Below are 12604 nucleotides of genomic sequence, written 5' to 3' on the forward strand. Positions count from 1 at the left end.
GGTTATGATACCTAAATAAAATTATGATACATAAATATGATAGTGCTGGATTATGATCCAAAGAATAAATAAATATTTGTGAACCCATACTTAGTTTTTTATTTAAATTCAGTTAATTAACATACAACATATTATTAGTTTCAGAGATAGAGTTCAGTGATCCATCAGTCTTATATAATACCCAATTTTGAGCCAATACTTACATAATTAAAAGATTAAATAAATAAATGGGGAAGAAGGGACAAATCTCCCTTATAGAAGGATTTCAATTAATACATGTAAAAGAGATGGGAGAAACAGAAAATCACTATTAGAACACCACAGTCATAATTGCTGCAAGCAAAATCTGCTGATGAAGCTAATATTAGTGGGCAAAACTTTGAGAAACAGGATATTTGCATAGCTTCAAAATAGAGTCCCCCAAATATTTATTATCTTTTTAAAACATATGTCCAAAAATGCTTTGATATTCCTTTCTCCACAACCTAGACCTTAATTCCCCTCCTCTTGCACATGGGCTAAGTTTAGTGATATGCTTCTAATGAATATAATTAGAGTCAGCAAAGAGCCAGGTAGGATCTGTATTAGTCTCTGTGAGCCACACAGTCTCTTTTGTAACAGTTCACCTCTGCTATTGTAACATGAAAGCAGTCACAGAAAATAAGTAAGCAAATGAGAGGCTGTGTACTTTATTTAAATAAATAATGTTAAATAAAATTTATTTACAAAAACAGGCAGTGGGTGGATTTGGCCTTCCAGCCATAGTTTGCTGACCTTTGGAATAGCATAGGGAAAAAGAAAAAAATAATAACTTTGCAGTGGAGAAACCTTGCAGACACTACCTTCACCAAGTCACCAGGTTTATTTTACCAATAATAACTCATATTGAAGTCCCATCAGCGAAACAGTAGAGTAAGAAACTCCAAGAGTTCATCCCTTCATAATGGCAACAAAAAAGGTGGCAAAACTGTCAGAATCAACTTTTTCAGAACACTGGACACTAATAGACTTATAATAAGTAATGAGATTAAATCAATAATAAAAACTCTAAACAAAAACGACAAAAGTCCAGGACAAGTTGCTTTCACGGGTAAATTCTATCAGATATTTGAAGAAGAATCGGCAGTAATCCTTCTCAAACTCTCACAAAAAATACAAGAAGAGAAAACACTTTTTTAAAAGATTTTATTTATTCATTTGACAGAAAGAGAGAACAGGTAGGGGGAGCGGCAGAGGGAGAGGGAGAAGCAGGCTCCCCTCTGAGCAGAAAGCCCAATGTGGGGCTTGATCCCAGGTCCCCAGGATCATGGCCTGAGCTGAAGGCAAACACTCAATCAACTGAGCCACCCAGGTGCCCCAAAAGAACACTTCTTAATTCATTATATGAGGCCAGTATTGTCCTGATATCAAAGTCGGACAAAGATAACACATAAAAAGAAAACTACAGGACCAATATTCCTTATGAATACAGATGCAAAAATCCTTAACGAAATACTAGCAAATTGATTTAAGCAAGTACATTAAGAGGATTACACCTCTTGACTAAGTGAGATTTACCCTAACAATGCAATGGTGGCTCAGCATGTGAAAATCAATACAACACACCATATTAATAGAACAAAGTGTGAAAATACACATGGTTTCATTTCAATCAATGCAGAAAAATTGTTCAACAAAATTGAACACCCTTTCATGATAAAAACACCCAACAAACTAGAAATAGAAAGGAACTTTCTCAGGCCCCTTAGGTGGCTTGATTGGTTAAGCATGTGTCTGTTGATCTCAGCTCAGGGCTTGAACTCATGGTCTTTTTTTTTTTTTTTTTTAAAGAAAGGAACTCTCTCAACCTGATAAAAAGCATGTACAAAAAACCCATAGTTAAAATCCTAATGGTAAAAGATGGAAAGCTTTCTTCCTAAGATCAGGAACAAGGCAAAGATATCCACTCTTTCCATATCTATCTAACATTGTATTGGAAGTTCTAGCCAAAGAATTAGGCAACAAAAGGAAGTTAAAAAGCCTTCAGATTAGAAGGAAATAAAACTATTTCTGTTCACAGATGACATGATTTTATATAGAGAAAACCTAGAGAATCTGGAAAAACCTATTGATGTCAAGTTCATCAAGGTTGCAAGATACAAGATCAGTGTACCCAAACCAAGTGTACTTCTATAAACTAACAATGAATAATCTGAAAATTAAAATTTAGAAATTCCACTTACGGGGTACCTGGCTGGCTCCATCAGTAGAATGTGTGAATCTTGATCTCAGAGTAGTGAGTTCAAGCCCCACATTGGGCATGGAGCCTACTTAAAATAAAAACTAAAAAAAAAAAAAAAAAAAAGTAAAATGAAAATTCCACTTATATTGGCATTAAAAAGAATGAATACTTAGAAATAAATTTAACAAAAGAAATTCAAGACTTATACACTGAAAACTACAAAATATCACTGAAAGAAATTAAAGATCTAAATAAATAGAAATATGTCCCTTTGTTCATGTATCAGAAGACTTAATCTGATGGCAGCACTCCCCCAAATTGACCTGTAGATTCAGCACAATAGTTACCAAAATCTCAGTGGCTTTTTTTTTTTTTTAATAGCTGGACACGGACCAACTGATTCTAAAATTCATATGGAATTACAAGGTACCCTGAATAGCCAAACCAATCCCGAAAAAGAACAAAGTTGGAGGACTCACAGTTCTTGATTTCAAAACTTAACTACAAAGTTATGCTAATCAAAACAGTGTTGCGCTGGCATGAGGATAGACCTGTAAATCAATGGGATAGAATTAAGAGTACAGAAATAATCCTGTACATTTTAGGTGACTTGATTTTTTGACAAGGGTGCCAAGAACATTCAATGGGGGAAAGAATAGTCTTTCCAACACATGATTTAGGGACAACTGGATAGATGACTGCAAAAGAATGAAGTTGACCCTGTATTAATTTGCTAGGATTACCATAATACTGTAGACTGAAATGACAGTATTGACTGTCATTGACATGACAGAAGTTAATTTGCTCACAGTTCTGGAGGTTAAGCGTCTAAGATCAAGGCATTTGGCAGAGTTCATTTCTTCTGAAATCTCTCTCCTTTGCTTGTTGTTGGTCATTTTCTCCCTCTGTTTTCACATGGTCCTTCCTCTGCATGTCTGTGTCCTTATCTCCTCTTCTTACAACGAGACTGGCACGTGATGGTCAAGTATGTGGGAGTCACCTCAGAGCTGGGAGGTCCAGCTCAGAGCATCAGAGAGATCTAGAACAGCAAGCTACCTGCAGGGAGGGACAGAATGTTTCGGGCTGTGCATGGAGGGTTTTCATCAGCTGCATGTGTGGCAGAGAGAGGGGAAGCAGCTCCCCGAAACTTGTTCTCTGGTGAATGGAAATGTGTCTTTAGTTCTCCGTCCTTAAATTTCTCAGAGATAATATTGGTCCCTTTGGTTTGAGTAAAACTGGGGGTGTTGGACAACTTAAGGGGAGAAACAGATACTGGGCTTTCTCTGCTAATCTGGCGTATTAGGTGATAAGCTGATTTTGTTTTGGAAAATAGAAGAGATGTGACCATATTTATCCCCTAGGCTAGTGGTTCTGGCTGTTTCTGGTCATGCTGGTCACATTGATTAAAACTGGGCTTCTGAGAAACATTTGCTTCATATCTTGTCATTACAGATATCCTCTACTTTTCCAAAGTTCGCATTATTACCGCTTTGTCTTTAGGAAAGACCTACATTAATTTCTGTTTTCCCTAACCAAAAGAAATCCAAAGAGGATTTTGGCTTTTATAGAAAAAAGGCGAGAATCAAAAATAACGTGCAGGGTTTGTTTTGCAGCAAGCCCCAGAGAGGCAGTGTGCCTTCTGGGCAACAGGCATGGCCCAGGTGGACTCCTTCCTGGGGAACCACACTCAACAACTGAGCATCAAGCTGTCTATGAGCATGCGTGCTTTATCACAATTCAATATCATCATTGGCAAGGTGTGTCCTAAGGTATCAGGAAAGCCTAAGAGAGGTTATTTTTGGGGTCTGAGAACTCTAAAAAAATTTCCATATAAATGAATGGCAATTGCTTCTTCACTCTATACCATTTTAAATCTTTTTTTTTTTTTAGGATTTTATTTATTTATTTGACAGAGAGAGATCACAAGTAGGCAGAGAGGCAGGAAGAGAGAGTGAGAGGGAAGCAGGCTCCCCGCTGAGCAGAGAGCCCGATGCAGGACTCGATCCCAGGACCCTGAGATCATGACCTGGGCCGAAGGCAGCAACTTAAACCACTGAGCCACCCAGGCACCCTGACTCTATACCATTTAAAAAGGTTTCATAAGGATGATCTACTTTTTGATAGTGGGAAAAATCTGTATATCTTTCCCTGTTTCTTTGGAGAGCAGGACAAGGATAGTGGAAAACAGGAATCCTGAAGTGAACAGAAGGGCCCTTATCCTTCAGAGAAGGCTGTCTCGGCACCAGTCTCCTACTCCCTACCCCCACCCCTGTGTCTTAGTGTTCTGTGAAACAGGACCATACCCCCTTCCTGCTCATCAGAGCTACATGATTTTCTCATCATTTGAGACAATTTGCTTCCCAGCCTTTCCATTCTTATTGCTGCCTCTCTGTCCCCTCAGGTGGACAAATGCTAGTGTTCCGTGATGGGTATTTACTGACCCATCATTGCTCAAGTAAGTTCATTTTTCAGATTTTATTTATTTATTTATTTGATAGAGAGAGAGAGTGAGCTCGTGCATAGCAGGGGGAGTGGCAGGCAGGGGGGAGAGGGAGAAGCAGGTTCCCCTGCAGAGCAGAAAACCCAACAACGTTAGGCTGGAGGCTGATGTGGGGAGCTCGATCCCAGGACCCTGGGATCATGACCAGAGCTGAAGGCAGATGCTTAACCGACTGAGCCACTCAGGTGCCCCAGGTAAACGCATTTTAAAGAAATTAATTAGGTTAGGTTATTCCTGCTATAAGATTTTGTGATTAATGATTGACTTGGTGCTTCAGAATGTTTCCTGGACATGCAGGCACTGTCAGGACCTAATCTGAAGGCTTCTTCTTTCCCCCCTCTGTTTCCTGATTTAGACGGATATATTCTCTCTCTCATAAAAATAGGTTCAAAGTAACAGGTAGCTTGCAGCAACTCCTTCAGAGATTCTCTTGGAGTTAAGGCTCTTGTGAAAAAAAAAAAAAAAAAAAAGAATTAAAAGTTCTTGTGATAATTAGAGAAATAAGTCTCAGAGCTTCTGTTCAGCCATGTGAAAAGAAAAAAAGGTTTATTTTTTTCCTCCCAATTTTTTGTTATAATTCTGTATTCTGCTTAAAAATTTAGCTTTTATCATGTATTTTTTGTGTTCATATAGTCTTCAAATATTTTTAAAATTATTCACAAATTTTACTTTTTTTTTTGTGTGTGATCTCTGCATTCAGCATTGGGGCTCAAACTCCTGACCCTGAGATCAGGAGTCACATGCTTTCTTGACTGAGCCAGCCAGGGGACCCATCAAAAGTTTTTACTTTTTTTTTTTTTTTTTTAAAGATTGATTTATTTCTCTGAGAGAGAGAGAGCACCTGCACCTGCACCCGCACAGCGGGGAAGGGCAGAGGGAGAGAGTGTCTGAAGCAGACTCCATGGTGAGCACACAGGGCTCTATTTCATGACCTTGAGATCAAGACCTGAGCTGAAACCAAGAGTTGGACGCTTAACTGACTGAGCCGCACAGGCGCCCAATCAATGCTCTAATATATATCTATATTCAAATTTCCCAGTTGTCTTTTTAGCTGTTTTCGGGTTTTGTTTTTGGATCACACACTGCATTTGGTTGTATCTCAGTTTCGTTCTCTACAAATTGTAATATGTAATGTGCAGTAGCGTTGCATCACAGTTACCATGAAGAACAAAAGCATGTTTATAAAAGTACCCAGTGCTGTATATCGAAGCATGTACCTAGGCTCTCAGAAATGTACAGCTTTTAAGAAATCCAGTTCATCCCTTCAGTTCATGTTCTGGAAACCTGGGGAACATTAAGAAAACCAGGAAATTATATCAACGAACCAAAGTTTGGAGAGAACTACATACCAGCATATAATCAAGTAGAGACTATGAGTTCTGCAGAGGTTTAAAAATAGGGTTGGGGGAGGAGCTCTTGGGTGGCTCAGTCCCTTAAGTCCAAACTCTTGATTTTGGCTCACATCATGATCTTAGGGTTGTGAGATTCCAGCCCTGTATGGGGCTCAGTGCTGGGCATGGAGCCTGCTTAAGATTCTCTCTCTGACCTTCTTCTCTCTCTGTCTCCCCACCTCCTCTCTTAAAAAACAAAACAAAACAATAAAGGATTGAGGGAGAGGACTCCAGGGAGGCCTTCTGGAGGAGGCAATATTTAAGCCGGTCTGAAGATTTAGGATTTGGGTGAGCCACCAGTGGGGAAGTGTAACAGCATGAGCAAAAGCAGTAAGAGAAAGTTAGGAGTATGGAAAGAAGACCAGCCCTTTTGGAATGGAGAGTGGAACCTGGGGAATGTCTGGGAATAATGTGTGTGTCTAGGCGAAAAGGAAAGGCCCTTTGGGCATGGAACCTTGGGTTTCCCTCCAGTTCCCGGTCGGCCCCTGATCTTACCCAATCAGCCCCAAGAGTACCCGCGAGGCCAGAGACGCTGCACCTTTCTTGGATACCACCAGGGGGCAGTATGACCCAACACCTCGGAATTTACCTGGTTCCTTCAGAACTTTTTCTGAGCTCCTATTACGTGCCAGGAGCTGAGCTAGGAGCTTAAAAGTAGGATCTATCCACCAATCTAAAGACCATATGTTTGTGGAGTGCTTTGCATGGAGGTTGCAACGTACTTTTCCCTCTGTGATCTCTTCCGATACTAACCACAACACTGTGTGTTCTCCCTATCTGCAAGGAGGAACTGGTGTTCAGAGATTTACCGGGATTATTCAAGTTCAAACAGACAGTGAGGGAATCTGAATCTGAACCCAGAGTTGTAATTTCCATCCCGCGGTTAAGGAGATAGGAGCATAAAAATATTTAATGTAAGAGTTATGTTACGTTAAATGAAAGCTGATGGCAGAATTTAAGTTTGAGAAGACGTCAAAGTTCTGGAGATGGTTGGTGGTGATGGTTGCACAACGGTGTGGATATGCTTGATGCCACTGAGCCGTACACTTAAAAGTGATTAAAATGGTAAATTTTATGTATATGTTACACAATTTAAAAGTGGTGACTATTGGGGTACTGGGGTGGCTCAGTCAATTAAGCGTTGGACCTTTGGCTTCAGCTCTGGTCATGATCTCAGGGTTGTGAGATTGAGCCCCACATTGGGCTCTGGGCTTAACAGGGAGTCTGCTTGATATTCTCTTTCTCCCTCTTCCTCTGCCCCACCGCCACCCCAGCCCCCGGCTCTGGCTCACGCTCTCTCTCTAAAACAAATAAATAAAATTTTAAAACTGGCCACTACTAACAAAACAAAAAAAACAAAAACAACAAAAGAACCAAGGCAATGTTCAATTCTCTAAACCAAGAGAAACCAGGGGTATAATGAAAGGATACATAAGGAAAAAAAAAACAAATAACAAATAAAAATGGCAACTGCTGGGGTGCCTGGATGGCTCAGTGGGTTAAACCTCTGCCTTTGGCTCGGGTCATGGTCTCGGGGTCCTGGGATCCAGCCCCGCATCAGGCTCTCTACTCTAGCAGGGAGCCTGCTTCCCCTCTCTCTCTGCCTGCTTCTCTGCCTGCTTGTGATCTCTCTGTGTCAAATAAATAAAATCTTTTAAAAAAAATGACAACTACTATATAACATTCATTAATAATAGTGAGTTTTTATTTATTTACTTTATTGATTTTTAAAAAGGTTTTATTTATTTATTTGACAGAGAGCGAGAAAGCACACAAGCAGAAGCAGAGGCAGAGAGAGGGAGAAGCACGTCAGTCAGGTGCAGATCGCGGCCTATACTGGAGTTGTTGGGCTAGGGAGTGAGGAGTCAAGACAGACCAAAGGACAAAACGACTTGTAAGGTTTATGGTTTTTTTTTAAAGATTTTATTTATTTATTTGACATAGGGAGTGTGCATTAGCAGGGAGCACTGCAGAGAGAGAGGGCAAAGCAGGCTCCCCAATGACCAGGAACGATGCAGGGCTCGATCCCAGGACTCCGAGATCACAACCCAAGCCGAAGGCAGATGCTTAACTGACTGAGCCACCCAGGCATCCCATTAGTAGCTGTTTTTAAAGCATTTATGAATTTTTAAGTTATTTAATTGGATCCTCACAACCACCAGTTGAAGTAGGTACTATTATTATCCCCATTTAACATCTGGGCGACTCGGTTGGTTAAGCGTCTGCCTTTGGCTCAGGTCATGATCCCAGGGTCCTGGGATCCAGCCCCACAGTTGGGCTCCCAGCTCAGTGGGGAGTCCGCTTCTCCCTCTCTTTCTGCAGTGCCCCCTGCTTGTGCATGCAAGCACATACACACTCTCTCTCTCTGTGTGTCAAATAAGTTAATAAAATCTTAAAAAAACAAAAAGCCCAACAAGTTGTTTTGTCCTTTGGTCTGACATCCTACTCCTGGCCCCAACAACTCAAGTATAGGCCGTGATCTGCACCTGACTGACCCCTGGTCGACCAGCACTGTGAAGTGTAATGGATTGGGAGGACCCAGGTCTTTGGACCTAGAGCTAATGGGGACTCCGCAGCTTTACTAGCTGAATGTTCTGGGGCAACTTACTTAATCTCTCTGGGCCTCGCTTTTTTCATTTGTGAAATAGAAATAATAGTACCCATGTCATAGGGTTGTTGTGGTGAGCAAATAAGCCCTCAGAAAATAATAAATTAAACAGATGGGCTCTTCTGGAGAGTACCTGAAGCACCTCCCAGACCTCCTGGGGTGCTGGAGGGAGGAGTCAACCAGCAGAAGGTATTTGGTCTGGTCAGCTCAGCTCAGCTCAGGATAGGATTGCCTGAAGTTCTTTGAGTCCAACTCCATCATTGGAGTCCAGCTCCATCAGAAGGAGCTGAAGCTGAAGAGAGAGTTGTTTTGTGTCAGGTTCCCGCCGTTGGTGCCAGTCAACCAGGAAGTTCCCCTGAAAAGCCGTGTGGTGTGGTGCGAGCCTCCCTGGGAGCCAGGCCTGGGTGCTGAAGGGAGCTTCAGGTCAGCCAGGGGCCCTCCCAGGGAAACAGGTTGTCTGCCCTCACGTCCCTCCCAGCCCCAGATCCCTCCCGAGAGCTGCTCACCTTTGCCCTTTCGCAGAGTGGCCAAGAGGATTGTGAAACTGGGCAATCAGCAGCTAATCCTAGCTTCCAGAGCAAAGAATAAGAGGAGGGAGGCATGGGGAGGGGTCCTGGGCACCCAGCTGTAGAAGTACCTTTGGTTAATATTTATTTTTTCTCCTTGCTTGGCCTGGAAACCACAGGGAAGCCAAGCAGCAGCTTGTGAAGCAAGATCCCAGGGGCCGCAAGAAACTCGGTCCTGTGAGGGATGACTCAGCACAAGCCTCAGCACCACAGGGAGCGTCCCTCAGCCCGGATTTGGAGTGGGCCCATGTGCAGTTATGTGGGCCACGGTTGCTGTTACTGCTTTCTGCTCAGGGGAGATTGTTGTCCCCTAGGAGCCTGATGATGTCCCAGCAGCCCCCGGCTAATGAGTGGTATCAGGATCCTGGTTGTGGTTTGATCTCTGATTAACGCATGTTCCCCTGAAGAAACCCCTCATGTCTTGCCTGGGTGTAGCGACCCTCCTTCCCTCCAGGTTCTTATCAGTACTGCCTGGGACACTCTGCTCCTTGTCAAGGTTCATCTCATATATCTGCTCTTCTGTGCTGCTTCCCCCAAATCTAGGTCCCTTTCTTTGTGTTTACATAATCCCCCTGCACTTTCTACCTACCTCTGCTCTAGAATTTTCATGTTGGCTTAGGGTTGGTGCCCGTACTTGTTTGTAAGCTCCATAAAGATCACCGATGACTCATTTTTGCATCCCCAGGGCTCAGCAAAAGTACCTGGCAGAAAGAAGGCACGGTTGTTGGATGCACGCGTGAATGAGCGGAGACCGGTCCTTAGTCTAACTCAGAAAGGTAGATTTAACTCATTTTGTAGCTGACGGAGCCTTGATTTGTCATGTAGATTCCTGCTTCGCAGTTTCCGTCTGTTACACAGCCTGAATGTTTGGTCTACCCTTGATGAAGCTATCCGTTTATATTTTGGCAAGAGGTAGTTAGATCAGCCATAACTTAGGTCTTGGAATTATGTTTTTAAATCCTCACATGTGATTCCGTGTCAGGCTGGGGAATTGCTTTCTCTTGATCTCTTTGAGAATAGAACTCACCAGGCTTTTTCTTTTCTTTTCTTTTCTTTTCTTTTCTTTTCTTTTCTTTTTTTTCCATCTCAGATCTGTTCCTGAGGATAAGCCAACTCATAATTCTTGAACTTTTAACTGCAGGACACAACTGCCACCTCAGCCAGCCACACCCTGGACATTGTCACGACTGTTCCAGCTCAGAAATGCTCACCTACAGTTCTCTGGCCAGACTCCATTGCCCTCAGTTTTCCCACTTGCCCCACTCCCAGTGCACTTGCTCTCTGACTGACGTCATGGGTCCCTGGATCTCTGTTCTCAGGCCCAGCCCAGGAGCGGCCTCCCTACTTCTTCCCCTTCGACCAGACGTGCCCCTCCTCCTCCGATCCTCCAGACAATGCCCTCAGCACCACCTGCACCGTCAGGATCTCCTCCCTTTCCTCCACCCACAGTCTCTCTTCTGGTTCTCCTCCTGCAACACAAACACAGTCAGGAGTCTTTCATCTTTATGGCTGCCTTCCTCTAGCTACTGGTGTGTTTGGGTTCTAGGACAATCCAAGGGGAGGGGGTCTCCTCACCCCATCAAGCAATTCTTGGACACCAGCTGGGGGTCCTACATTTCAACGCAATTCTGATGGTGTCTACACAGAGACAGCATCAAATGCCACAGGTCCCTGTACCCGCATCCCCCAGCTTCAGACGCAACTCACCAGTCCAGGTCCCTACCTGTGCTTCTGACTGGCTGGCTATAGATCAGAGCTTCCCACAGTCCTCTCCTTCTCAGGTTTGATTAATTTGCTAAAGTGGTGCACAAGTCAGAGAAACGTTTTACTTGCTAGATTACCAGTTTATTACAAAAGGATAAAACTTATGGAAGAGAGGCATAGGGCAAGGCATGGAGAAGGGGAGTGAGGAGCTTCTGTACCCTCTTTGAGGGTGTCCCTGTGTTTCCTTTGGGAGGGACTCCCCAAGTGTCCACGTTTGCTAACCTGGAAGGAAGCTCTCTGAAACCCTGTCCTTTTGGGTTTTTATGAAAGCTTAAGTATATAGGCACAATTGATTCAGTCACGGACTGTTGCTAATTGATTGAATCTGTAGCCCCCTTCTCCACCCCAGAGACCAGTGGGGTGGGACTCACAAGTTTGGTTCCCCGACAACCAACCTCCAGTTAAGTATGGTCCAAAAGTCACCTCATTAACATAGCAAAGGGCACCTAGGAAATCCCAAGGGTTTTAAGACCTCAGGGCCAGAAAGGGATAAACTTATTTTTAATTGTTTTTTTTTTATTTTAATTCCAATTATATTAGTTTCAGGTGTACAATATAGTGACTTAACAATTCTATTTATTTATTTATTTGTTTTGAGAGAGAGAAGGAGTGACAGCTTGTGAGGAGACAGAGGAGCAGAGGGAGAGGGAGAGAATCTCAAGCAGACTCCATGCTGAGTGTGGAGCCCCACGTTGGGCTCAATTTCATGACCCTGATAATGACCTGAGCCAAAACCAAGAGTCAAGACACTTAATCCACTGAGCCACCAGGTGCCTTGAATCAACAATTCTGTACATTACTCAGTGCTCCTCATGATAAATGGACTCTTAATCCCCATCCCCACACCTAGCTCCTCTCTGGTACCCATCAGTTTGTTCTCTATAGTTAAGGGTCTGTTTCTAGATTTGTCTGTCTTTTTTTTTTTTTTTTTTTAATATTTATTTTAGGGCACCTGGGTGGCTCAGTTGATTAAGCAACTGCCTTCGGCTCAGGTCATGATCCTGGAGTCCGAAGATCGAGTCCTATATCCGGCTTCCTTCTCAGCAGGGAGTCTGCTTCTCCCTCTGACCCTCTCTCCCCTTTCGTGCTCTCTCTCTCTCACTCTCTCTCTCAAATAAATAAAATCTTAAAAAAAGATTTACTTATTTATTTTAGAGAGAGGTGAAAGAAGGGGCAGAGATAGAGAGGGAATCCTGAAGCAGACTTCCTGCTGAGTGACGAGCCCACCGTGCAATTCAATCCTAGGACCCTGAGGTCATGACCTGAGCCCAGATCAAGAGCCAGCCGCTTAACCAACTGAGCCACCCAGGTGTCCCTCTCTCTATCTTTTTTTTTCCCTTTGCTCATTTGTTTTGTTTCTTAAATTCCATATATGAGTGAAATCATATGATATTTGTCTTTCTCTGACTGGCTTATTTCACTTAGCATAATACTCTAGCTCTGTCCATGTCATTACAAATGGCAAGATTTCATTCTTTATTTGGTTGAATAATGTTCCATTGTGTATATATACACCACATGTTCTTTATCCATTCATCAATCTATGGATGCTTG

Source organism: Lontra canadensis, unplaced genomic scaffold, assembly GCF_010015895.1.
Source record: "Lontra canadensis isolate GAN:19392208 unplaced genomic scaffold, GSC_riverotter_1.0 scaffold3, whole genome shotgun sequence".
Classification (NCBI taxonomy): domain Eukaryota; kingdom Metazoa; phylum Chordata; class Mammalia; order Carnivora; family Mustelidae; genus Lontra; species Lontra canadensis.